Raw genomic sequence first — 27,478 nt, 5'->3', positions numbered from 1 at the left:
CGCCATAAAACTTCACTCTCTCACTCACTTACTCACCCACTGAAGGTGTCAGAGGTACGAGAGGTTTCATCCTGCGGAAATAATTGTACCGACAGCCAGTAAGATAGAGATGTTGTTTAAGATCTAAGATGTCATTGTTTGAAACCAAATTTAGTGACAGAGCTAAGAAAGTCTCACATGAGCATTCTGACATGAATATTCTTGCAGCACTTTTGTCAGTGTGGCTGACCACAAACACTAGCTGACCAAGCAGAATTATTCTGGATTAATTTCTTCGTTCCAGTTTCAGGGTATAAGTCAATATGAATAGTTAAACGTTTGGATTGCAATCCTCTGACTCAAATACTACAGGAACAAATCTAAAGTCTCGCAGTCACTGTCTAGTTTAGTTATATTAGTTGAGACACTTACTTGTTGGCATGGCATGACATGACATGACAACCGGGGAACTACTTGTGTACTCTCCTGTGTTTCTCCATACAAGGTTCTATCTTTGTCTTTTGCATAGGCTCCAGTCATTCATCAATAGTATTGTTTATCTTCCTCAGTTTAGAACACAGGGTTAGGGTAGCATGCTATGGGTGGAACACCCCTTTAAAGTTGTCTGGGTCGCATGCTATGGGTGGAACACCCCTTTGAAGGTGTCAGGGTAGCATGCTATGGGTGGGATACCCCTTTAAAGGTGTCAGGATAGTATCTTATGGTAGTCACACCTCTTTAAACATCTGGGGGTTAGGGTGGCATGAAATGGGTGGGATACCCCTTTAGAGGTGTCAGGGTTAGGGTAGCATGCTATGGGTGGAACACCCCTTTAGAGGTGTCAGGGTTAGGGTAGCATGCTATGGGTCGAACACCCCTTTAGAGGTGTCAGGGTTAGGGTAGCATGCTATGGGTGGAACACCCCTTTGAAGGTGTCAGGGTAGCATGCTATGGGTGGGACACCCCTTTAAACATCTGGGGGTTAGGGTAGCATGCTATGGGTGGGATACCCCTTTAAAGGTGGGTTAGGGTAGCATGCTATGGGTGGGACACCCCTTTAAAGGTGTCAGGGTTAGGATAGCATGCTATGGGTGGGACACCCCTTTAGAGGTGTCAGGGTTAGGGTTGCATGCTGTGGGTGGGACACCCCTTTAAAGGTGTCAGGATAGTATGCTATGGTAGTAACACCTCTTTAAACATCTGGGGGTTAGGGTGGCATGCTATGGGTGGGACACCCCTTTAAAGGTGTCAGGGTTAGGATAGCATGCTATGGGTGGAACACCCCTTTAAAGGTGTCAGGATAGTATGCTATGGAAGTAACACCTCTTTAAACATCTGGGGTTAGGGTGGCATGCTATGGGTGGGACACCCCTTTAAACATCTGATGGTTAGGGTGCAATGCCATGGGTGGGATAACCCTTGAAAGGTCATAGGGTTAGGGTGCCATGCTATTGATAGAGCACCCCTTTCAGAGTGTTAAGGTTAAGGCGCCTTGGTATGGGTGGGACACCCTTACAGAGACTTAGGGTTAGGGTCTGATGGTATGTGTTGGACACCCCTTTCAGTGTCTTAGGGTTAGAGCACCATGGGATGGGTGGGACACCCTTACAGAGTCTTAGGGTGAGGGTGTCATGGTATGGGTGGAGCACCCCTTTAAGAGTCTTAGGGTTAGGGTCTGATGGTATGTGTTGGACACCCCTTTCAGTGTCTTAGGGTTAGAGCACCATGGGATGGGTGGGACACCCTTACAGTGTCTTAGGGTGAGGGTGCCATGGTATGGGTGGGCCACCTCCTTGATGCCAAAGGGTTAGTGTGCCTTGCTATTGGAGTGACATGCTTTTCACATTCTTTTTGGAGTTAGGAGCCATGTTATGGGTGGAGGTGGACATCCCTTTCTATATTGAAGAAGACCTGGGTTTAATTCCCTACATGGGTACATTATGAAGCTCATGACTTGTGTAGCATTGATGAAATATCTGGGTTTGAACCCTTGATACATCATGAGCTTATTTAATATCTCATTACTGTCTCAATTGTATTTTTGGGAATGTCAGTATGTTGTGGTTGAGGTCATTTTAATATATGTTATAAAATGCAAATAAAGAATATATAAAGAAAATGGGTCACAAAAAAGGTTTTAGGTGGCAGTATTCTTTAAAGTATTCAGTTCATTTGTGGTGAAGGAGTTCATCAGTTATCTTGATGGAAAAGGTAGCATTTCAAGAGAAATGCATTTATTTGGAGATCACTGTATATAGTGAAGGCTGTCAGTCAAGGATCATAGTTCAAGGGGTTGTCATGTCAGGTCAAGTCGGGTCATGACACTGGAAATTGTTTATCACATGGTCAGCTATGCTCATTTCTGATTGGTTGATGAGCCAGTAGTAGGTTCTGCATGTTGCACCTCAACAATTAACTTTCACTTCACATTGGGACACAGAGATAGACAGGTGAGCCATGTTTTTGTCTTAGCATGACATGTCCTAAGTGCTTGTTGGTGCGAGTAGAGCAGGTATCATAATTCAATTCATAGTTGAATATTATTGCATCTTTAGCTGTAATTGTATTTCAACTTTTTGTAGTTAATAAGTTGATATTTGATTTTGTAAATGTTGAATAAGCTTAGCATTAGCGTTATAAACGTAGTTACTGTTTCAGTGAAATAATGTTACTTTATTGTACAGTTTTCTGCACTTTACTGGTCCCAAGGGTGATTTGTGACTGAATGAATTGTTGTGCTGTTTGTGTACTGCAGATGGTAGCGCGTATACCATGTGGACATGGAAGGCAAGGTCGTCGCCATATGCTCGCTAGGCCGTGTACCATGTAGACGCGAGTGCATGCTTGTGTATCAGTTTCGGTACATCATACTAGGCTGTGTTACTTTTCTTTTATTCTTTGTATGTATTGTGAGACTATATATCATGGAATATTTTATATGGACATTTGTATCTGAAGGCATTTGTATCTGAAGGCATTTGTATCTTAAGGCATTTGTATCTTAAGAAATGAAATGAAGTGCATTGTAACCTAAATCTGCATCATCTGCATGAATCTGTAATGACTGTTCTAAGTTGATCTTCAACTTAAATGTGATATGTTGAAATGTAAGAATTCCTTAAATGTTCCAGGGCATTGAATACTAGCGGCTTACGCTGGATCACCAGAACCAGAACAAAAGGCTTGAACCCCATACAGCCTCCATCGTCATTTCCCAGCGAATAGAGCTATTACGCTAATGTTCCTGCCATGATATTGCTGGGATATTGCTAAAAGCGAGATAAAACTAAAACCTCCCTCTCCTGTCCCTGCCACTGTACCCGTCCACACGTGCTGTCCCTTCACAAAATCCCCGAGTGTCAGCAACCATATTCTCCCAGTGGTCAGAAACTTTAATTTCTGTATATGTGAGAATAGCCACAATAAATACATGTCAGTGGTTTGCTCTCCAAACAACAGATTTCAGTTGAAATACAAAATGATGAGGCACTGGCTTGATTAATGACTCTGATGACTACACAGACATTAACTGAGTATTGTTGTGGTGTGCCCTCATATCGCTTACAGCTTATGTCGCCTACACCCTTATTAAAACAAATTTACACACCTAGTGACCATTATGTAAATGAGGTCTTGCCCATATAGTAATGGACTCAACCATTTGGTTATAACAATGTCAACCTTTTTGCATGAGCATGTTTGCTGCACTGGTGATATGTCTGTCTGGACTCCATGTTTCAGATGGCTGAGAAGTCTGAAGTTTTCTTCGTTCTCAAGCAGGGGGTGGCTGTGAACACTGGATGACACCAAGTGGGTAGTACTGGAATGTCCATTGCATCCACTGACAACACACTTCCAATGGGTAGTACTGGAACGTCCATTGCATCCACTGACAACACACTTCCAATGGGTAGCAACTTGAAGTTTAACATTCAGTCTGTATCGGTAGCCTGCATACAAAACCTGCTGACCACCTCTCTGAGATGCCACAAACGAGACTGTCTGACTATTTGCCGTTTTGATACCCATAGTATGAGACACTTGTGCTTTTGTACTTCAAGGCAATTGTTTTGAGAATATCCAATCACTGTTTGCAATTTAAATCTTATTTATCTTACCAGTAAACTTGTTCATGAATTCTTTTGAAGTCTTTACTCGAGACACATTGAGGTGATACCAATTTAAAACAACACGAAGCAGGACTATAATCCCCAACAGTCCTTAAACAAACACACTTGGATGATCTTCCTTCTCTAAATGTGGGCTCTGCCCTTACTCCTATACTCTCCTAAACAAACACATTTTTTCGAGGGTCATATCTCAAGATATTTGAATAGGACCATTTGAATAATCTCTCTTCTGTAAATGTAGGGTATACCATTCTCCTAATAGGGGTGAAAGTATATTACATTATGTTTATTGTAGGCGAGATAAGGTGTAGGCGTAGGCGAGATAAGGTGTAGGCGAGATAAGGTGCAGGCGAAGTAAGGACAGACCGTTGTAGTTCATGGTAAACTGAAGTTATCTTATCAGAGTAATTTTTTACAATGATGTTCTAAATAATCAGGCGCAACCTGTTCATCTCTGGTGCCACAAGTGAATTTATTACCTGAGACTGCACCATGTGCAAGAAGGTCTTAAGACATTCAATTGAGGCCTAATATGCATGTGTATATTCAAGTAGTAAAGATCATGAACATTTTGATTTTTTCATGAGGTGTACAAAAACGAAAACATCCAGTTATCTGGATGCTTTACACTAAAACAAATGTTTCTGGGTATCCAGGGTCTCATTGTATGTTCAAGTTGTCAGCATACCTGTTGTCGGAAGTCATTTCTGTCAGCAGATATTTTAGGATCAGTCACTGTTGAGATTTCCTGTGATCCTGTTATCCACCCCAACGAACTGGTGCCTCATGCTGTTTACAGATTTTTGTCATTTTCATTTTTTTGGTTTACATGGAAACTGATTTGTACATAGTCTGAAAAGGGAGGGATGGGCTCCATATTCGGAGCACAACTTGAAAACTTCTTAATACCATTCTGCAAAATATGTGAGGTAGACTTCAAAGTAGTGCCTTTTGCTATTTACAGAGTTTGGGCATCATATTTGTCCCGGTTTCCGTGGAAAAGCACAACTCGAAATTATTTGATATCTTTCAACAGATCTTGGCAGATATGAGGCAGATCTTGATATGGTGCCTGAACTGTTTACAGAGATATGACATATATATTTTTCATGACTTCCATGGAAATGATTCAAACTTAGTCTAAAAACACATGAAGTAACTATCAGATCATTTGCTGTTTCCGATATGTTGGGCCGGAGGGATATGTCATCTTCTACTGATTCTTCTTTGTTTTGCAAATATTTTATTGTTTTTTATTGAAAAATATAGTTACAAGTGTCAGAGGATTTAAAATGGACATTTTAATGCTTGTATGTCCCCCAAGCAGGATTTCTTCTGAAAAAGAATTTCCCAATTTGTCATTATATGGTTTTCATTAACACATCATAGACTACCGTTTAGCAGCCAAATGTAGTTGATCAGTTTCCTTCATATTTTTTGATAATGCAACAGGGGATGTATTTGTATCTGAGTAGTAGACAAGGGGGAGGTAATTTAGAACATTTGCTGGAAGAGTATGCTCCCTTTGGTGTGCTGTTTTTTGTCTGACACAGCATTGTAAATCATCTGTGCCTAAGACTGGGCCTTAGGCCTGGGTAACTGAGTGACAGTGTGTATAGTTATTGCCGGGAAACCATTATGTAAAAAGAGACGTAAATTATTTTCTGTAATAATTAAAAAAATCATGATTATGAATATGTTTGTATGTTTGTCTTCTGAGATGCAGAGAGCAGCTACCTTGGTAGACTAGGTAGCACTACAATGTCACTCAAGCCAGTAAATATGTTTCTTTGTAAATACTTCAAAGGACTGTTGGCAAAAGCACCCTGTTTACAGGAAATTACTTCATCTGTAACAGTTTGAGTGTTTGTGTAGTGGTTCAGCTGTGTTCTGAGGGTGTCTAAGGTAGTGACCCTGCAACAGGTTGAGTGTTCCAGAGGTTGTTCGGCTTTGTTCTGAGGGTGTCACAGGTACAGAGATGCCAACCACTCTGATTTGGAGGAGTTACTCTGATTTTCAAATACAAAATCTACTCTCTGATTTGTCTGTAAAAAACTGATTTTTTAGAAAATATGAGTATGTTCATAAATTTAGCGTGTTTGAAAGAATTTTACTAGTTTTACTAGCCGCTTGAATTGTTAGTATTGTCTGGCTAAGAAATCCCAGAAATTACATATTTCCAGTAGACTAAATCTATTTTTGTAGGGGAGGCTGGAGAATTACTTTGGGCAAGGCATGACTCCGTTTACATGTGATTCAGGTTTGGCTTCTCTGCAGTTACCAAAAGTGTGATCCCTGGCTTGTAATAGTACTCACAACCAGTAAGTAGAGATGCTGTTGAAGATCTGTAGTGCCATTGCTTGAAACCAAATATAGTGACTATGCTAAGAGTCTAGCATGGATTCTCTGAACATTGATATTATTTTCAGCAATGTGGTTCAAACACCAACTGACCAAGTAGAATTGTCCTGGATTGAATACTACACTCAAATACTACAGGAACAAATCTGAATTCTCACAGTCACCTCCTTCAGAGTAGGCTTAGGGTGCTTTAAAGGTCTGAGTGTTAGGGTGCCATGCAATGGATGGGGCACCCCTTTAATGCCCTAGGGTTATTGTGCCTTCCTATTGGGTGTACACCCCTTTCACATTATTTGTGGAGTTAGGAACCATGTCTACCTGGGGTATATTCTGGAATAGGCCATCGTTTACCCCCAGCCAAGATAATACGCCTACAGAAAATATGTGAATGCTGTAACTTTTTTGTACTTTTCACACAATAAAACACTATTTACAACGCAAAAATGGGCTGATACATTCTCCAGATATAGAGCATAGTAAGTCTTGGTTTTCAAGGTGTAGCTGGCAGGGTATGTCAGCCATTGCATTGACAGACCAACGGAACTGTAAATGTAAATGTCACAGACTTCCTGTTGATATTACCTGTGCATTTGTAACCCACACTCCATCTCGTGAAATTCCAGAATTAGTGACGTAGTCCTTGACAGTTTATGGTTTGGTTCACCATTAATGTTATTGTTCACATGCTGAACAACTCGGGTCTCAGATTCTGTCAGGCCTTCACAGATGCAGAGGAAGTAGCAGATGCCATTGCCTTTGGTTCTGGATGTTGTCAAGGTGCTGTCAAGTCAGTTGATCTTCTGAAATAAATGTTCATTGAAAGGATCGGGCATATTTTCACCTAGTAAAGAATATACCCCAGGGTATAAACTGAGCTAGCCTATAGTTTACCTCAGGGTATAATCTGGTAGGGGATTATTCTGGGCTGCCACAATGTTTGAAGTTCATGTCTGATGTTCCTGCTGGGATATTGCTGAAAGCAGTGTAAACATAAAACCTCCCGCTTCCGTCCCTGCAGTTGAACCCCTGACCTCTGTCAGCAGGTTTCTGGATAAGGAAGGTTCCAAGTTACACATGTGCAGTAAAATGTGCAACAGTTTCCTGTCAGTAGCAGCAGGACTAACGTATGTTCAATGTCTACTGTTGATGTATAGCAGATGTTGAAGTCTCCCTGGTGTTGCTTAATGCAGCAGAAGTCAGTTAGATCATAGCAATATGACAAGAATGTTTTTCTGTAGTAATTTTAAAAGAGAATATCATATGTTGTCATCATATTGAAATGTGGCTCTAGGATTTATGCACTGCAGTGACATTTTGCCAGAATACTAATTTTGCAGGGCCTAAAATAGGGTTGGCATGTCTCTTTAAATATTCCATTTACTGAAAATGTCATCAACGCATGTTACAACTTCTCAGTATTATCCTTTATCTGTAGCCACCCGTGTACACTACACTGTCTTAAAGGGAGGTGGGGTACACTAGTGAGTGTTGGACACCATTCACTCTAGGATTTACACTGTTGGTCTTAAAGGGAGGTAGAGTACTGCGGTCAGTTTGGTACACCCACCACCCATGTACTGTACTTCGTCTTAAAGGAAGGTACAGTACCCTGGTCAGTGTTGTACACCAGCCACTCCTGTACTGTACACAGTCTGTCTTAAAGAGAGGTTGAGTACACTGGTCAATGTTGGACAACAACCACCCCTATACTGTACTGTGAGTCTTAATGGCAGGTAGAGCTGACTAGTCAGTGATCGACGCCAGCTTCCCCGGTACGATACTTTGTCAGTCTTAGAGGAAGGTAGAGTACAGGGGTAGCTGATGTTCAATACTGACCACTGTACTCTACCTCCCTTTAGAACTGACGAGGTACAGAACTGGGGAGGCACTACTCAGCTGTACCTGCCATTAAGACAGACCGTGTACAGTACAGGGGTGGCTGGTGTTCAATACTGACCATTGTACTCTACCCCCCTTTAGAACTGACGAGGTACAGAACTGGGGAGGCTGGTGTCCATCACTGACCACCGTACTGTATCTCCCTTTAGAACTGACGAGGTACAGAACTGGGGAGGCTGGTGTCCATCACTGACCACCGTACTGTATCTCCCTATAGAACTGACGAGGTACAGAACTGGGGAGGCTGGTGTCCATCACTGACCACCGTACTGTATCTCCCTTTAGAACTGACAAAGTACAGAACTGGGGAGGCACTACTCAGCTGTACCTGCCATTACGACAGACCTTGTACAGTACATGGGACTCTACTGGGAGGTCTTAAAGGGAGGTAGAATACAGTGGTCAGTGTTGGACACCACCCACCCCTCTACTGTAGTCTCTCAGTCTTATGGGGAGGTAGAGTACAGTGGTCAGTGTTGGACACCACCCACCCCTCTACTGTAGTCTCTCAGTCTTATGGGGAGGTAGAGTACAGTGGTCGGTGTTGGAGACCAGCCACCCCTCTACTGTAGTCTCTCAGTCTTATGAGGAGGTAGAGTACAGTCGTCAGTGTTGGACACTAGCCTGTAGAAATTATAGTTGTTTTAAAATAATTCGTTTGTACTTATGAGGTTCCAAAGCACACAAAATATATTAGTATGTTAATTATGCTAGGATTCTAAAACAAAAATTTAAAGACATACATTGACTGCAGTTTCTTTCAATTCTACAATTATTTTCCACTGGCAGATGTGTTTATCATCATACTGAAGATGAAAATGTTAATGTGTTATGAAGAGGACCACATTTTCTGATTAATTTCCTGTCTAAACTATGTGTCATCCCTGTTGTTCAATGTAAGGATACATTCTTATACCACCAACTGCACTTGTGGGTGGCACCGCAGAAATTGAAACTCAGCCATGAATGCTTGAATATCATCCAGGTACCTGTGAAGTAAAGGTAACCAGTCCCACCATCCGAGATGGGTGAATTTTGCATAACTGGTTAAAAGTTTGACCTGCCAGTCCTGTGGAGAGGCTAGATTTTCTGCATCTTTCCTACACTACAGTCATCGAAACCCAGCCTAGAACTCTTAAATATCATCCAGGTACTCAAGTGATAAAACACCTGAAGAAATTGCTCTGTATCAGTGTTGCTTTAAATAAACCAAGTATGATGTCAGTTTGTACAATTTACACATTTCAAATTTCAGCTGATGGCTAAGTTTAATTGTATTTTCACTGTGGTTCACTTGCTTCATTTCAGCCACCTGAAGCAAGGATAACAAACAAGTATTAGGCTAACAACCAAGCTTGTATCCCAGTAAGACCCACAATATGCTGATGCATCTGGAACTCACTCAATCACTCAATCACTCACTCACTCACTCACTCACTCACAGGGTTATTACCAGCTGAGTGATAAACAATGTTAAACTGAGGCTCTTGGAGTATTCTAGTTGAAGAAAATGATTACACTCAAAACATGATTTTAATCTTGAGTTCTTTGTTTACAGTGAGAGTGTTTGAGACGTGTCCAGTCATGTGTGAATGGCATGAGTAACTTTGAGAATTTCCTGAATCTGGTCATCTTTTGGATTAATGAGGTTTTGTTTGTTTGTTTCTTGGTGACTTTCATTAAACAAGTAGTTTGAAAATACTCAACCAGTTTTGAGTCCTGATTAGATAATAGCATTTATGGTTAAAAACCTGTACATCCGTTACTTTAAGCCTGTACTTGCAGGTCGTACATCTGACACTTACAGCCTGTGCATCCAGTACTGATTTCTTGTAATTCCCATGCTTAAAGCCTGTTCATCTGGTACTAAAAAGCTGTACATCCGGTTCCCAGATTTGGTACTTTTGGTACTGACAGTCGGTACTTCCATTACTGACGGACTGTACATCAGGTACTTAAACCCGTAAATAAATCTGTTACTTATTTCAGTACATAAGGTTCTTACAGACTGTGTATCCGGTACTTAGAGTTTGTACATCTTGTACTTACACTTACAGCTTGTAAATAATAAAACTCTTAGTGACTCTCCAGTACTTAAAGCCTGAACATCCGGTACTGAATCCAGTACAGCCTGTACATCTAGTATTGAGAGCCTAGCTGTACTTCCGGTACTTAGATTCTGTGCATCTGGTATAACAGCATGTCCATCCGGTACTTACAGTCTGGTCATCCCGTACTGACAGACTGTATATCTGGCACTGAAAGCCTTTATGTCTTGTACCAACAGTCAGTATATCCTGTACTGACAGCCTGCATTATATCTGGTACTGACAGCCTGTAATCTGGTAGTATCAGTCTCTACAGCCTGTACTGGGTAAATTCTACTTCTGGCACTGAGAAGTTCTACTTCCAGTCCTAACAATAGCTATTTCCAGTTCTGACAAATTCAACTTCCGATTCTGACGAAGTCTACTTCCGGTTTTGACAAAATCTACTTCCGGTTCTGGTGAATTCTACTTCCGCTTCTGACGAATTTTACTTCCGGTTTCGGCGAAATCTACTTCCGGTTCTGGCGAATCCTACTTCCGGTTCTGGTGAATTGTACTTCCGGTTCTGTTGAGTTCAACTTCCGGTTCTGACGAATTCTACTTCCGGTTCAATTCTTCTTCCGGTTCCAACGAATTCTACTTCCGGTTCTGGTGAATTCTACTTCCGGTTCTGACGAAATCTACTTCCGGTTCTGGTGAAATTCACTTCCGGTTTAATTCTTCTTCCGGTTCCAACGAATCCTACTTCCGGTTCTGGTGAATTCTACTTCCGGTTCTGACTAAATCTACTTCCGGTTCTGGTGAAATTCACTTCCGGTTCAATTGTACTTCCGCTTCCGACGAAATCTACTTCCGGTTCTACTTCCGGTTCCGGCGAATCCTACTTCCGTATTGAAAAAAAAATCAACTTCCGGTTCTGACAGACTGTACATCCAGTCTTCCAATACTTTAGATTGTACTTTTTGGCCGCAGAGTCCTGTACATCATCTACTAACAGCCTGTACGTGCGGTTTTGTTAATGTCTACATGTTGTACTTAAGGCCTGTACATCCTGACCTGCTCGATTTATACTGTGGATGTTCAGACTCCAAACAACAATGAAATGTGTCATGACGATAATGAATAGTTTGATTGTTAAGAATTTGCCGGTCTGATGGTGATATCACCACATTAGCTGTTAAAAGAGGACCACCTTAAAACAAGCTGCTTGTGTGCACCCGAGTATGTAGGTCCGTCACACAGTTCGCTGTGCAAGTAATAGTGTAACTAATACAAGCAAAGACGTTTCCAAGCAACACAAGGTTCTTTAAGGGTCAAACATGACTTTGAAGTTTTTTCGCAATAATTCCGTTTTACATGACTACTCTGAAATTTAAGACCTATTTCTTGATAAGCCTATCATTGGACACATCAAGTGAAATGAATACACAGCTTAGATTGTCAAATAGTAACTAATCTTTTACCTAATGGAGGATATAAGGTGAAAAACATACATGTCCCTTCTATGATCACGTGGTGTGTGCATCCATACTTATATTCTGTATTTCACTTCATGAAATAGACGGTAAATGAACACATCCACAATCAGAATTGCAAAGAGACGAGAGTTTATTTTAAGGGTAAAATGTTTGCTTATATGTTCATCACAGAACATGGACGCTAGCCCAGCCCAGCCCAGCCCAGCCCATGGGTGCAATGTGCAAAGCCCATTTCTGGGTCCCCGTTGTATTGCTGTAGTTTTGCGAAAAGTCAAATAAAACCACACCCAACCCACCCACCCACCCACTCTCTCTCTCTCTCTCTCTCTCTCACTCACTCACTCACTCACTCACTCACTCATCCTAGAACGATCATAGACCAAAGAAGTAAGACATGCCACATACACCCACTGTGAAAGAATTTTGACTTGATCAGTCACCCTTTTCCATACCCAAATTAACCCTCAAAGTAGTGCTGTAATTATTATTTTCAAATGTCCATATTTCCCCCAGAAATACCCCGAATGCATCAGCTACACATGCACATCTAGTTAATTACTAGGTCACGTGACCGTCGCCGTGTAGCTGCATGGCTGCGTCCAAGTTAAATTGATTGGCGTTTAAATTTTAGTAATTACAATCTGTTGACAACAAATCAATGGTCTGGTTGTATCAGTGTTTCAAAGCGATTGTTTATTTGTGTATTTGTTTTAACAAAAGAAGTCAGCATAATTGTTAGTATTTGCAGGTACATAACACAAACACCATACACTTGACACAATGCAAGTTTTCAAGAAACACAGTAACAGTTTACCCATCTTCCAATCCGCCCATGTCTTAATTGTAATAAATGTATTAATTATTGCTTTCATCGTCACAAATATGCCCACACACCTGACCACGGTTCGTAGGTATGGATGTGCAATCGACAAGTCGACAGTGGTCAATATACTTACGTACGTGTGTCTCGCTCGCGGCATGCCAGCCTGTGGTAACATTTATCCATAAATTTATGTAACGTTGTAACATGGTTGTTTCGCAAACAAGAAACGTTATTTACGGTGAGATCCAGTTCTGCATATGAGAGTATATCTTTAGTAAATCTATGACATATGTTTACAAGAAATAAACATTTCACATGCTCGAAATAAAATACAGGTTTGCTGTTGTCTAGAGTTTTAACAATATGTAACATCAATTTGTATTTTGTTTGTTTTCAGAGAGGGATGCTGACGAAAGAGAAAATATTGCCACATCTCGGGTTATGCCTCATGATTCTTCATGCTTGTTTGAACAACCGCATCTGTGTGTTTGAATAAAATAGAGTCTTAACTCTGTACAAGATTGTGCCCTTTGTGGTGGATTGTGTGATTCTGTGTTTGGTTTGTAAGACCACATGCAGCAATATTCCTTTGGCAGTCTTGGTAATTACTCACATGTTGAACAATTGGGATAGGATCAATGACATGACTCAACCAAATCAGCGAGCCTGACCACACGATCCCGTTAGTCGTCTGTTGCCCCGATCTTCACCGATAGCTACTTGGACCAGCAATGGTTTTGGTTTTGTTTGGGAAGAGCAATCTGTTCATTCTGCTACCTCGTTTTTAACTGAGTTTGTGAGTCGGCTTAAATGTTTTCATGACAGAATTGGTACAATTCACTTCAAAATGGCAGCAAATATATGTATCTATATTTCATTCATATTTCAAAATATCACTATCCAGAGCATTGTATTTAAATGTCATTTACATTAAAAAGTTTAGAGTAGCACTCGCGCTGTTTAGATGTTGTTCACATCATTTACGTATTGAAACTAAGGTATTAAAATATAGGTAGAAATCATAGGTTATGTTTCCAGTGTGATGACGGTTATGTTGAGGATGAGCACCACTTTCTCCTCGTGTTCCAAATTCAAACAGCTCCGCTTGAACCATCTACGAAAAGCCTTTTATATCACCCAAGTAAAGCCAAATTCAAGCTCCTATTTTCACATACACAATGCAAAATTTGTATTTATGCTATGTTCTCTGGATGGTCCAAGAGGTGAACCTGGAATATTTTCTTCCATGTTCGAATCGAGACTGTTGCACTGACGCCATTCAAAAACGTTCACAGTGTATTACGTACAGTACTCTATGCCGCGATGCACAGCGTGCATGTGCATGTGCATCCGTAATCAGGCAAATCGGAACCACAGTGGTTGAACATTTTGGACTCTATTGCCGTTTTGGGTACCGTATTGTTCTGTCTTGTGATTTAGGATAGGATAATATTTGGATTTTTTCATCCATACAGTGAAACATAACCGAGTACATTAAAATCATATCTTGCACGCGCGAAATAAACCCTAAAACGACTGTGATTGGTCAGTTATCCGACCATGACCCCGTTGGAATGTGGAACTACTTCTTTCATACATAATGTTTTACTACAAATTTACTACGAATGTTCAATCTCGCTACTACGAGAACAAACTAATGAAATGCTGTCAAATACAAAACGTTACAAACAAACAATTTTTCACACACCGTGTTTATTGATGGCTCGATAACGACAAGTGGAACACACGTCACTGGCGACAAACGGCTAACTAATCACAGTGCCCGCAAACATTTCATTCAGAAGTTGCAAGACATTAACGCACCTCCAACGCAAATCATGCAAGTGGCTGGACATGAACATGTACAGAGTGTGAACAACTATTCACGCTTTTCTTAAGCACAACACTGGGGAAGTGGGAAGTCTGTTGTCCTGTATCGGAAATCAGCCTGCCATGTTTCCATGCTCGCGTCGCGCATCTTCAATCGTTCCGTCATCGGCAGTTTGTCCGAAGTAAAGATAACATCGCAATGCATGTCGTACACGAACACAAGCAAAGGCTTGTCTAGTGATGTTGCTCACACTTTCTTCGGCGATGTACGGAGTACATTCCACATCAAAATTGACAAGTCTTGAAACCATTGCTGGTTTCAAATGTGTTGTCATTCCGATTTTCCCCTTGATATACCTTGACTGAATTAGCCTTCCATAGATTCTTGAACCTAAGATTGTCAAGGAAAACATTCTACACGTGCAACTCCATTTCCCTACCATATGAATCTTCAAAATCAAGTTTCACACACTTGGTTTTACCGGTCTCCTTTCACTTTAGAGTTAGTTAACTACCGCTGAGAGATGACAGGTGTTAGGCATAAAAAAATGTTGGCATGTCATGCAGGGCCATTGCAAGGCAAATTGGTCGTCATCGCAGCGTCATCAAACCAATGATGTCAATGACAGTCATAGATCTCGTTATGAAAAGTAGCCAAACAATAGTGTGTGGCGCGTAACTTTTGTGCATGTGTATATATATTGAATTGCACGTTTATATCTTCCTTTGGTCAATCGGTCCCGGTCATATTTCGGACATTTTATTATTATAGAATTAGCCATTCCAGGTAGTGTTATGGCGTTCCCCAATAAAAACACTATCACTATTTTATCCAGGAATACGTTACATTGTCCATATTCCATAACTAATCAGTTTTAAAACTAGATACAATCCAATCACTCCAGAAAGTAAGACTGCCTCGTTTTCCATCAAGAAATGTCGATTAATGCTGGAATGCCCACCGTGACATCATCGACATGCCACATCCAGTAACCGCACGATTATGATGAGGGTGATGTCCTTCCTATGTGCACTGATGGCCGTCCTACCTCGCAGGTCATGTGTTAGAGACGATAATGTTATTTAATTCCTCAAATTACGACTATACAAATCGATGGGAGTCGATACTCAAAGTGCCCTAAAAGGCCAATATATATAATTTTGCACCAATGTATGTTTTTATTTTGATAGTTGACAAATATTATCTGCAAACGGTTGAGTCGTCGATCGGACCATTAAATATATTCATGTTTAAATACAGTAATGTTTGAAACCTGTTTGTACACACAAAAAAATATGTTTAAAAGTATGTTTAAAACTGGAGCTCTCACGTTGTGCATGCTTATCCGTAAGATTCATCATTTACCCGAATTTTGACTGAATAAATAATCTTTGAGCATCCGGTAGAGAGGGTGCACACGCCTCTGTGCTTGAATATGATTTCCCGTGAATGGTTGTTTGCTAGTATTACTGCTTCATCTGTGAAACAAAACAGGAATTAGACGGGATATTTTTTATGGTGTAGCTGTGCGGTTATGCCCCACACCGCTCTACATGTTATAGCGGGATATACTCTGGAAAACATTTCAAGAAACTACTCATTGACCTGTCTTTGTGCTATGCACGTAAATGCATTTTGAAATAGGTTAGACCCTAAATAAATATAATATAGTTGCTTTTGTGTTCACCAGTTACAACATCAAACATGTTTGGAATCTTTCTGCATTTCTTACTGTCATCTTCATTCTATCAATATAGGTTTACAAAAAATATCCCGCCACAGAGTACTTCAGAACCACCAAGTGCAGGGGAGAACGGTTGCTAGTTTAACAGACGCCGAAACGTCGTCAAAAGTGGACAGTGTATCTATCTTTACAGGTTGAGTGAAATTTGTGCACATAACACGCCACTGTTTGCCGTCCCCGGACCAAGGCCTTCTAGTTGTATGTGAAAACAACAAGTTCTATGCACAGTCAATTTCTTTATTGGAATTAGTGTATATATAAAAAAAAAATAGAGAGACACTAAAGCGTTTAGCGTGTCCTAATTTTCATTGTATATATATTGATACATATAAGTTCATATGAAATCACTCAATGATTGAACGATTCCCGAAAGCCTGAATTAAACAAACCTAATAATGAAAGAGTATATATGTACTATAACATTTATGCAGCGTATCACATCATGTTGCATTGCCCATGTCAGGATACAGCTAGTTAGTGAGGGTTGGGCGATACCAGGCGATCAGATCAGTAATGTGTGACACATTACCCAAACTACCCCCACCCTTCCCTCCTGCGTATATCTTATCATTCATACTTCAGGTTATGTTTTGTGATTCTTTGTACACGTGTATGTGCAGAAATGTTACAATGATACGTAAAACCTTGGAGGTGAACATCCACAAAACAAGTGATGTCGCACTGGCCTGTATGGGTAGCTTAGTGGTTAAAACGTTCGGTTTTCACGCCAAATGCCCGGTTTTCATTGTCAACATGGTTAAAGCCATTCCTGGCGTTCCCCACCGACATATTGCTGGAATAATGCTAACGTTCCTTCACAAAAATTCCCCCATTTTTCAAATCATTCCCCGCCTCACAACCACTTTGCAATGTCGTCTCTGCGGCAGATATTTTACCAGTGGTCAGAAATGTTTGATGAAACTAATTCTTCATTTGAAGGCAGAGCCAAAATAAGTTATAATAGGCCACCTGTTTAGCCATTCACCTCCAATTTATGAATATTGTTCACTCTTTGTGAAGTTGACTGACGTGCATGGAAACCCTCAAGACATGTTGCTGAAAGTATTGCTTTATAGAGATATTAAACCACGGAGAAAATGCTTCTACACCTTGATATAAACACGGTGATGAGTGTAGCATACGTAAAAGTAAACCCGTGGACAGTACCACTTACTTTGGGGGATCAGACTTGAAGGCACGTCGGCAGCATGAGTTTCCGTGAACGGCTGGTGTTTAGATATTTGTAGGCCGCTTCAGTTAGTTAGCACTGCCTCTGTTGAGCCAGTGGAGGAAATGTACTAGAAGACACTATCAACCAGCTTCGAACCTGCCGAACACTCACGTTATTTTCATCAGAAAATGTACACACTTAACGCTCTCTTGGTAGATATGTGTATGTAGTATTCCGTTTTTCAATCTCACCATCACCACCCAACATAACTAATTCGATGTTGTACAGCTATAACAGGTAACGGTAGTGAGTCAATGTTAAGTTTTCACAGTCTTCACATGTGGCTTGCGTCAATAAAATCTGTCTGCGTTAATAAGCGTTATGTTTTAGCATTACGCCACGCCACGCCACGCCACGCCACGCCACGCCACGCCACGCCACGCCACGCCACGCGGTTAAGTCCAACACTGTACACATTTCGAGTGAGTGAGTGAGTGAGTGAGTGAGTGAGTGAGTGAGTGAGCGAGCGAGCGAGCGAGCGAGCAAGCGGGCGGGCGGGTGGGTTTGTTGCTTGGTTGGTAGGTAGGTAGGTAGGTTGGTGGGTGGGTGGGTGGGTTGGTTGGTTGGTTGGTTGGTTGGTTGGTTGGTTGGTAGGTAGGTAGGTAGGTAGGTAGGTAGGTAGGTAGGTAGGTAGGTAGGTAGGTAGGTAGGTAGGTAGGTTGGTTGGTTGGTTGGTTGGTTGGTTGGTTGGTTGGTTGGTTGGTGGGTGGGTGGGTGGGTGGGTGGGTGGGTTGGGTGGGTTGGGTTGGGTGGTTGGGTTGGTTGGTTGGTTGGTTGGTGGGTGGGTGGGTGGGTGGGTGGGTGGTAGGTAGGTAGGTAGGTAGGTAGGTAGGTAGGTAGGTAGGTAGGTAGGTAGGTAGGTAGGTAGGTAGGTAGGTAGGTTGGTGGGTGGGTGGGTGAGTGGTTGGTTGGTTGGGTTGGGTGGGTTGGGTGGGTTGGTTGGTTGGTTGGTTGGTTGGTTGGTTGGTTGGTTGGGTGGGTTGGTTGAGTGTTACGCCGCACTCTGCAACATTCCATCATCTATATGGCGGCGGTCTGTAAATTATCGAGTCAGGTCCAGACAATCCAGTGATCAACAACATTAACATCGACGTACACAATTTGGTAACCGATACATGTGTTAACCAAGTCTGCAAGCCTAACCACCCGAACCCGTTAGTCGCCTCTGACGACAGGCATAGTTGCCTCTTATGGCAAGCATGGGTTGCTGAAGGCCTATTCTAACACATTTAGATAGCACCCGCCACACGGTCAGCCAGCCTGCCATGTGATAAGAGTGTTTTCTCCCCTCTACCATTCATACAATGTAGAACGACAGTATTTGAATTTTGCACTGTGCACGTTTTGCACTGTTCGTTGTTTCACACCGCATTCAGCACCTATCCACCTATACGACTACGGTCTGGAAATATTTGAGTTTGTACCCAGCAATTCGGTGATCAATAACATGGACGTCCGTGCGTGCGTGCGTGCGTGGATATCGGTGACATGAGAGCAACAGTATATAATTCACTTCCCTATTAAAAACTGGTGGTCGAGTGGACACTGTACTTAGTTTTGACAGAATGTGAGCGGTTTAGAGTTCAATGATGAGCTCATCATCATCATTTTGTAAATGATATTTTCGCAAATCGGTCCAAGTTTCCTATTTTTCTTTACCCCTTATACTCAAGATTAAGATCATCGAAGGAAGGAAGGAAGGAAGGAAGGAAGGAAGGAAATATCAAGCCGGGATGCAGCCATATCACATGCGCATCTTACATTTATCATCAGCAGTAATCAACACCTGCAACATATGAACATAGGTTCATTTTGAAATACAAAGGTATTGAGGAGAAAAATAAAAATTTATGTTGTAAAGTGGCCTTGATATACTTCAGCGAGAATAGCTAATTCAAATTGAGTAACCCTTATATACCATTAACAGCTAACTCTCGTTACACACCGTTAGGAGAAAACGCTTTCCTACTGACTCATCCTTCAAACATAGGAAATATAATTTCATGAGACCACACAAGGCTATTTTCCACACATTTATGGTCCGCTTCAATCAGTTTGTGAGACCATCAAGCAAGGTGTCTGTGAGGCCCTGAATCTCAACGGACGGACATCACTTAAGTCACTACTACTACTACTACTACTACTACTACTACTACATTTGTGCTCGGAAACATCTACGTCTGTGTTACACAACAGGAGTCATGTATGACTGTGATATACTATGTCCTATATCCTTGGTCTGAGCAACGTTTCGCAAACAGCCTACTTCATCCCCAAACACCTACCTACCAGCAAAGCGAGTGATTCCCTCGTTTTCTGAAAAAAGAACACACTAAACTTCAAATATTCAATCCCTCCACAACCGTCAGCATAACATTTGCACTGCACAACGTCCCTTCAGTCACAGCAGAGGTTTACACTGCTTTCACCCAGTTCTGCAATTTACTTCTGTAATAGTAATTCTTTAAAACATGCGACGGGTATGTGCTTGCAGTGGCGTCAGATTGACAGAATGAACAATTTCGCGAAACATTCACAACAAAATCAAAAACACTATTCATACTATAATAGTTTGACTAATTTTACTAATGGGCACATTGGCATTTCTTAATCACATCAAGGAAACGTCCTTCGTATATTTAAGGTTCAATGATCATCTTGGATGTGTCTTAATTGTGGTGTATGAAAAGAATGCATTACGGTGTCGTAGCGCACATTAATTTACATCTTGCTTCCCCTTGATTTCCTGCATAGGAATACCAGATGACCCCAAACAGTGTACATTGTTCAGAACATGGACTTCAGGTGTATTGCTTCTTGAACAGAGGAGCGCTGGACGCTGGAAGCAATTAAAAAATGGACAAACTCGTGGTTCTTGAATGATTAAAAAAAGCTGGTCCAAATTGCATTAAGGAATGTTATTGTCGGAATCACAACAAGAACCCCAACAATATTTTCAATACGTTTTGGGTCGTATGCATAATTAAAGAACACTGACCCGGAAGCTGCCTTCTTCACCACCGATTCCATCGTGTGATTGCGCTTTCCTGTATCATATTAGGGTCGGAAAATTCCACAGCCCGAAGTCGTGGTCCAAATTCTTGGCCTGAGCGCCAAATCGGCATCCCCGACTGGAACCATCCACATCGGTGCCGGAAGACATCGCAATCCCTGCCATTCTGGGTTTCTAGAAGGCACTTACGGACACCTTGCACCACCTGCTATCAATAACGTCGCAAACAATGCCGACCGACCAATCGCCTTCGGCCACATCCTCACCCACTCACACTCCCTCTCACACGCATCGGAATCACTTCGCCACAACCATCTTCTTTACGATGCAACCAACCAAACATCAGATATCTACCACGCATCCAACACACCTAGACCAAGTAACGCCAAGGTTACAAAAACCCGCAGAAGACTTCAAAGAAAGGCAAGCTAACAAACCTGACCACACTGCCTTCACTTCATTCGTCTCCCATATATGGTCACGTAGTACTATCGCCTCCACTCACCCACACACGACTACCACCTTCGCGTTTCTCAGATACACTTTACCAGTGTTCAGCCCTTCGACCATTCATTGTGCAGAAATTCTCTTTATTTTCTCTACATACACCCATATTTTACAATCTGTTCTCCTTTTCTTTCATCATAGCTCCAATTCATTTCTTTGCATTTCCCACTTTTCACATTAACACACAGCTGGAGTAGGCACTGTCACCTGCATTCACAGGCACCCGGTAACCCGGAAGCAGCATGCCGCAAGCACCAATCACAGGCCACATCCCAATGTTTACCTTCGTCAGCTGATCATGGCGGCCTACACTGCACACCAAGGCATGGACGGCTTGTAGTCACTTGGCTACGCCTTAGCTGGTCAGCGACGACTGTCACGTGAATCTGGAGGTAGGTAAGTACATTAGTGTCTTTCGCGCCACATTTTAGTATTCACAACGCCCGTATGAATGACGTCTTTCTAACACTGCCATGTTTTGCAAGGCCAGCAGCTGTAAGTGTATCTCGTTCGTGCAAGACAGTGTCACCCGTTTTCGTGTCTCTATGCCAAGTGGTTTTCGTGGAGAGGATGCAGGCAGGGAACTTCTTGTGCTCTGCTGTGTATAATACATGAACCACCGTGCCTTTCAACGTATAACTCAACAACTCAAACAGAGCACAAATATCAGATATGTTCCCTCATTCCAAAACGTTTCACTTACTTTTTGGTTCAGTGCCCAAAAGTATTGTACGAGCGTTTGGTTTGGTTTGGTTTGGTTTGGTTTGGTTTCAGTGTTTGCTTCATGTATTTTAGGAGTCTACGCATTGCGCCAGCTAATATTCCCGGGGTAGTTCGTGGCACAGAGCACACAAGGTCAATTGTCCCTTATGAATATTACTCACTTATGTCGTGTTTATGAATTCGCATCTAATACAGTACACTCTGTTCAGCATTTTTCATGCAGCGCATACCAATGAACAGTTTCATTCAGGACAGTACAGAGCTGGGTTTCTTAAAATCCGAAATGTTCAGTAATGGTAGCCCATACTCAATAGAATTCCTTGCATTTATTGTCGGAGATTGCAGCTTCTACTCGTAATATAGCTGTTTTATCAAGTCTACCAAGGGATGAGTAGAAAATTACCCCAAAATTGTCCTTCTCCATTTGTACTTCACCTACAATATTTCATTCATGTATACAGTTAAAACACACTACAGTTTCTGATCGATGCTCCGTTCATTGACGCAGCTGTGTCTCTTTGTTCCATTCTGCCCTAGACCTGTCCTGTTGCTGAACCTATGGCTGAACCTGTGCCTCAACCTGTGCCTCAACCTGTGCCTCAACCTGTGCCTCAACCTGTGCCTCAACCTTTGCTAAACTTGACAGCCAGTAATGTACTTTGTGATGTAATGTATTCTGTGTTCCCAGCACACACATGGTAACCTTGGTAACAGTTCTGTAATTATTTCACCATTGTACGAACTCATCATCAAGAAAATGTGCACAATCAATGCTTTGGGCTACCATGGTTTCCGACCATTAGTATCTCTACAGCAATGTGGGATCATCTTTGTTTATTTGGATGGTAGTAAGTGGTGGTCATTGTGTTGGATGTTGTTGCAGACCCTGACTGATGTTGCTGCCACTGACACAACCTCAGCACACACCTCTACACAGCCCCCAGCGAGGGAAGATTGTGCAGTGCAGGTACGTTTGTATCTCCTAGGTCTGTCACTGTGCTCAATAGTGTTAGATATGTGTTATGTACAGTGTTTACTGCATTGTGCATCCCCTCTCCTCCTCTATTTTGCAAGGGATGCATTTTGCTGCCAAGCTCAGCATATGTTCACAGGATGACCCAGGCTGCTAGCTGTGGGATATGGTGGTGATTACCTCTGCTTTCTGCTTTCCTGGGTTGCGTGCAGATGATGTCTTAAAGATGTTGGAGGTGTCGAACCATGGCTGATGAATCTGTGAGTGGTGTGTGTGGATTATAGGTCGTCACTTCTGGTTTTTGTAGAGGGATATTGGTGAGGAGAGCGATGGCATCATCTCCAAGGGTAGATTACCGTCAACTGTATCCTTAGCCCTTGGATCCCCCTTTCCATCCAACAACCCTTTCCATCCAACAACCCTTTCCGATCCTTAGGGTTAGTTAGGTTAGGGCTTTCTTTCCTGATTTCTGCTCTGTTTGAATGCTATCTTGACATGTGTCCTAACACCTGCATTTAGATGTTTGTGTTGTTAACAAAGGTTCTTGAAAGTCAAGATTTGTTGAAATGTGCCCATTATTTGCCGCAAGGTTTTTTTTCTACATACATATGTATGAAGGAATGTATACCACATCTATATGTGACGAATAAGACTGGTCTGGTAAATATTTCCCGTGTGAACACTTCACTCAGTAATTACAAATTTGCTAATTTTCACCCTGATCCTTGCTGGAAATAGCCAAATATTCTTCGAATGTCTTCATTTACTGTGGCCTATGACTAGTTAAGAGTCATGCAGATAAGAAGGGTGTTTCTCCAACCAACTCTCTCCTGAAATGTATATTTGTCATGTTAACAACTGTAACTTGACGTTGCTGCCAGGATACTCTGTAACTCTGTCTGTGGCCTATGACTAGTTAAGAGTCATGCAGATAAGAAGGGTGTTTCTCCAACCAACTCTCTCCTGAAATGTATATTTGTCATGTTAACAACTGTAACTTGACGTTGCTGCCAGGATACTCTGTAACTCTGTCTGTGGCAAATATCAGTTCCATAATGAGTAAATACACCTAGACGGTATATACATCATTAATGGTTTTGGTAGTCAGGAAGTGTGAGTTAGTTGTCTCCCTTACACTACTGTTTTCTTCCAGTATTTATAGGTGTCATATTTACCATGCATTACCAAATTTCATTGATTTACCCCATTTCAAGTATTTACGGTTTACAAAGACACTACAGTTTGATTTAAGCACTGATATGTTTCATTAGTAATTTACGACGTTGTATGTTGAGTGACTGATTTGATTTGATTTGATTTGATTTGATTTGATTTGATCCTCCAATGTCTTTGTGTAACTGTTGAATGTTCCTGACAATTCCTATCCATTCTTGCTTACATTATTTTGCTGAATTAATCAACCAAGTCTGTGCCAAAGTCAGCAACCTACGCAATGCAATTATACCCTGGTGTTGTGAAAACTGTAAAACCATTATGAAGGTTGTTACCCTTCCAACTAAACATGTCTATTTGGCCCAGCAGAAATATTACTTGTCTGTATTTGAGACTAGGCCTTTAAACGTTTAACTTGTGCAATTGTTTCTATTTTCAGTTGCTATAATTAGCAATGATTACTAAAGATGCTCACAGTATTTTGTAAAGTCAAGTTAAGAAATTTGTCCTGTGCAATTCCAATTGTTTTTAATTTCAATATGTCTAGAAAACATTTAAAGCTTGTGTAAGAAGCTGCCTTTGTATAGATATTTGAGCAGTTGCAGGTTGGAAGAGGCATGGATGATGCCAATTCTACTGCATTTGAAGCCGGGAAGCGGTGAAGGAGCAGAGGCATGGATGAGACATGGACCTCCAGATAAAGTTCACCCAGGCCCACGACCTCTTTGATCCCAACTGTTGAATATTCACCATTATGTCTCCAATGAAAGAATATTTGTCCACGTCATCATGTGCGAGAATCAGTCATTTTTAGCAAAATACATATTCAAGGCCTCAGTTGTGAGACAGAAGTACCCCAAATACCTGATGCAAGGGCGATAACTCCATTCTATTTCACAGACCATCTTGTCCACCTACAACTGTTAGAGTTCAGTTGTTGGACTTGTAACAGCTACAAAATCTTGTGCTCATTGATCACTATGTCAAAATATAATTTGCCATGACTCAATATGCTCTTTGTCCATAATTTTGTGTCAATACTGTTATACATCAGGCTCCTTTTCATCAAATCTTGCATCCAAGTGTTATTCATTGTTATAACTTTTCTAATGCAAGGGAGTTAACTCTATCAACTTTTGTATTCTTATTATCCAGTTGTTCAATGTATCTGCTTGTATAATTATGCCATTCACATTCTTACGCACAAGCCACCAAACCAAAATGCTACATATAGTTTGTACTCTGGCCTAAGGCCACTTCTGCCAAAATAAATTGAACTTGAACTTGAGCTTGAACTTGTACAAATAGTGTATGTGATGTAGACAAATCTGAGAAAGTTATGGAGGATGCTACTTTGTCAGAATCTTTAGCACTGTATATTCTTGAGTCCACACACACGAGACCGGTAATGTTAACTGCCAAGGGAGACAACTCATCATTTTACCACCGCTTCATCTACTTTCGGTTCTGAATCATTTTCATTGTGCATGATGGATATTGTGACTCGAACTTGAATGCGTCTGCAGTTGAAGACGAACTACACGTTGTTACTTCATGTCACAGCTGCATGACAAGTTGACAAACAAGTTTTTTCCAAGTGTTTTTGCAAGTTTAGCTCATGCAAAAGTTACAATTTTTAGGACTGCACACAATGCACACAAATGCACACAAATCACACAGCTGTCGGTGTACAGTTAAGGGAGACAACTCACCATTGTACGAACGCTTCGTTTACTTTTGGTGATGGAGAAACTTAACCATTATAAATGAAGACGATATACTTTGTGACTTCCAGTGTGTGTGAGAGAGAGAGAGTGTGTGTGTGAGAGAGAGAGAGTGTGTGTGTGAGAGAGTGTGTGTGTGAGAGTGTGTGTGTGTGTGAGTGAGTGAGAGAGAGAGAGTGTGTGTGGGGGGGTGGGTGGGGTGGGGGGGGATTCAGTTTCTGCAATATCCAAGGCTCATCACTACGCTTCACACACTGTGTCAGTATTGTGAATCGGACCCGGGTGTTGGGGTGACTAGCGCATGCTTTAACCACTAAAACACTCACTACGTTAATTTGGATTTCCCACATTGAGACTGACACCATGGCAATGACATAATTGTTGTGACGATCACCGTTGAAACGACATATACTGAGACTAGGCGACATCATAACACCGTCATCGTAATCATATTGTTGAAATGATAAAACTGATACTACTCCAAGCCATGGCATTCTCAAATAAGGCTCCTGCAACATTAACGATGACGGTTACGCCTTGCTATTAAATCCTTCAATAACAACATGTCATCTACTTGCAAGACCAAAGCACCCCGGCAAGGATAATCTATAGTAAATCCCTATAACATACAAAATGAGGTAATGTGGAATGGCCTAAGCATAATAAAACAGAACTAAAGAAGAAAGTAACAAACATATGTTCCACTGTAGTATTTGTACCTATCTGTCCAGAATAATCACACGCAAAGTGGTACAGGGTTCTAGTAACACTGGTCTAAACATAAACCGATATTTTCTCCACAGGCGCTGTAATCATATTGTTCGTGTATCATATGACATCAGGAGAATGGTTCAAGTGACAAGACTACCCTCGTGAGACATGCTATTTGATCTCCAGCATCACCCAAGTACTCTGTCACAAGACACATGACCCTTTCTTATCCCTGTCAACATTCTGGAACGGAACTCGTGATGGTCAACAAAGTGTTGTGTTTTGACGAGTCGTCTCTAACATTCTTGCAGCGTTGAGGAACCGTTAATTTTTATGTCCTTTGGATGCCTGGAATGTTTTAGATTGATGCCCTTCAGGTTTCGCAGAAAAAAACATCTAGTTTTGACATGCTGGATATATTGCATTCCAGCACCACCTTAAAAGCAATTAAGATCAATATGTGGGAAGTCCATTTCTGGCGTAATGCTGCTAGGACATTGCTAAAAGCGGAGAAAACATCTCACCCACTCATTCACTCTTTTCAGATACTGAAAAAATTATCTTATCTCAAAGCAGAATGCCTTTTAATCTCTCTCACATTACTTCGAAACAAAATACATATAATTGATAAAATAATGCGCATACAGTTTGAATATCAAAGAAAGATTTACCTTTCCGGCAATACGACCAAAAGGATGCACGTCAGTTTCGAAGCATGCAGACTGAAGCTTGACAACAGTGTGAGACGTTGCAGTAAGCAATAAACAAGACGTCATCCACGAAGCTATATGTTTCATTTTTCATTGGTAAACTTCTAGAATGTGATCAAACAATTAAGATGGGTGTCACACTTCTCCCGCATTCCTGCCATAATATTTTCACATTTTACGCTAACATCCAATCCTTCTTTCATCACAACTATCAAAATAATGTCATTTTAACTTTCTGAGTTAGTGGTTAGTCCCTCTTCAAACACAACTAATGACTACTAAATTACGCATGTGTAGTATCATCGATACTACTATGGATAGTTTACTAACTGATTTTCCTCTTCAAACACAACTAATGACTACTAAATTACGCATGTGCAGTATCATCGCTACTACTATGGATAGTTTACTAACTGACTT

The 27,478-nt window shown here is 41.3% G+C and overlaps 1 long non-coding RNA gene across 3 annotated transcripts; it reads left to right on the top strand.

The window, feature by feature from the left end:
* The first annotated feature begins 21,286 nt into the window (after nucleotides 1-21,286).
* Nucleotides 21,287-25,201, top strand: LOC137282341 (uncharacterized). 3 transcript variants are annotated; one of them, XR_010956801.1, is made up of 4 exons: nucleotides 21,326-21,440; nucleotides 22,305-22,416; nucleotides 22,651-22,734; nucleotides 22,880-25,199. It is a non-coding gene; the product is annotated as an uncharacterized lncRNA (long non-coding RNA). The 3 variants fall into 3 exon arrangements; XR_010956803.1 differs by having other exon boundaries at nucleotides 21,329-21,440; nucleotides 24,513-25,199; XR_010956802.1 differs by lacking the exon at nucleotides 22,305-22,416 and having other exon boundaries at nucleotides 21,287-21,440; nucleotides 24,513-25,201.
* The last annotated feature ends 2,277 nt before the right edge of the window (nucleotides 25,202-27,478 follow it).

The sequence above is a fragment of the Haliotis asinina genome, chromosome 4 (assembly GCF_037392515.1).
Source record: "Haliotis asinina isolate JCU_RB_2024 chromosome 4, JCU_Hal_asi_v2, whole genome shotgun sequence".
In the NCBI taxonomy this organism is placed as follows: Eukaryota; Metazoa; Mollusca; class Gastropoda; order Lepetellida; family Haliotidae; genus Haliotis; species Haliotis asinina.
The sequence above is the reverse complement of the archived record's forward strand: the minus strand, read 5'-3'. Positions and strand labels throughout refer to the sequence as shown.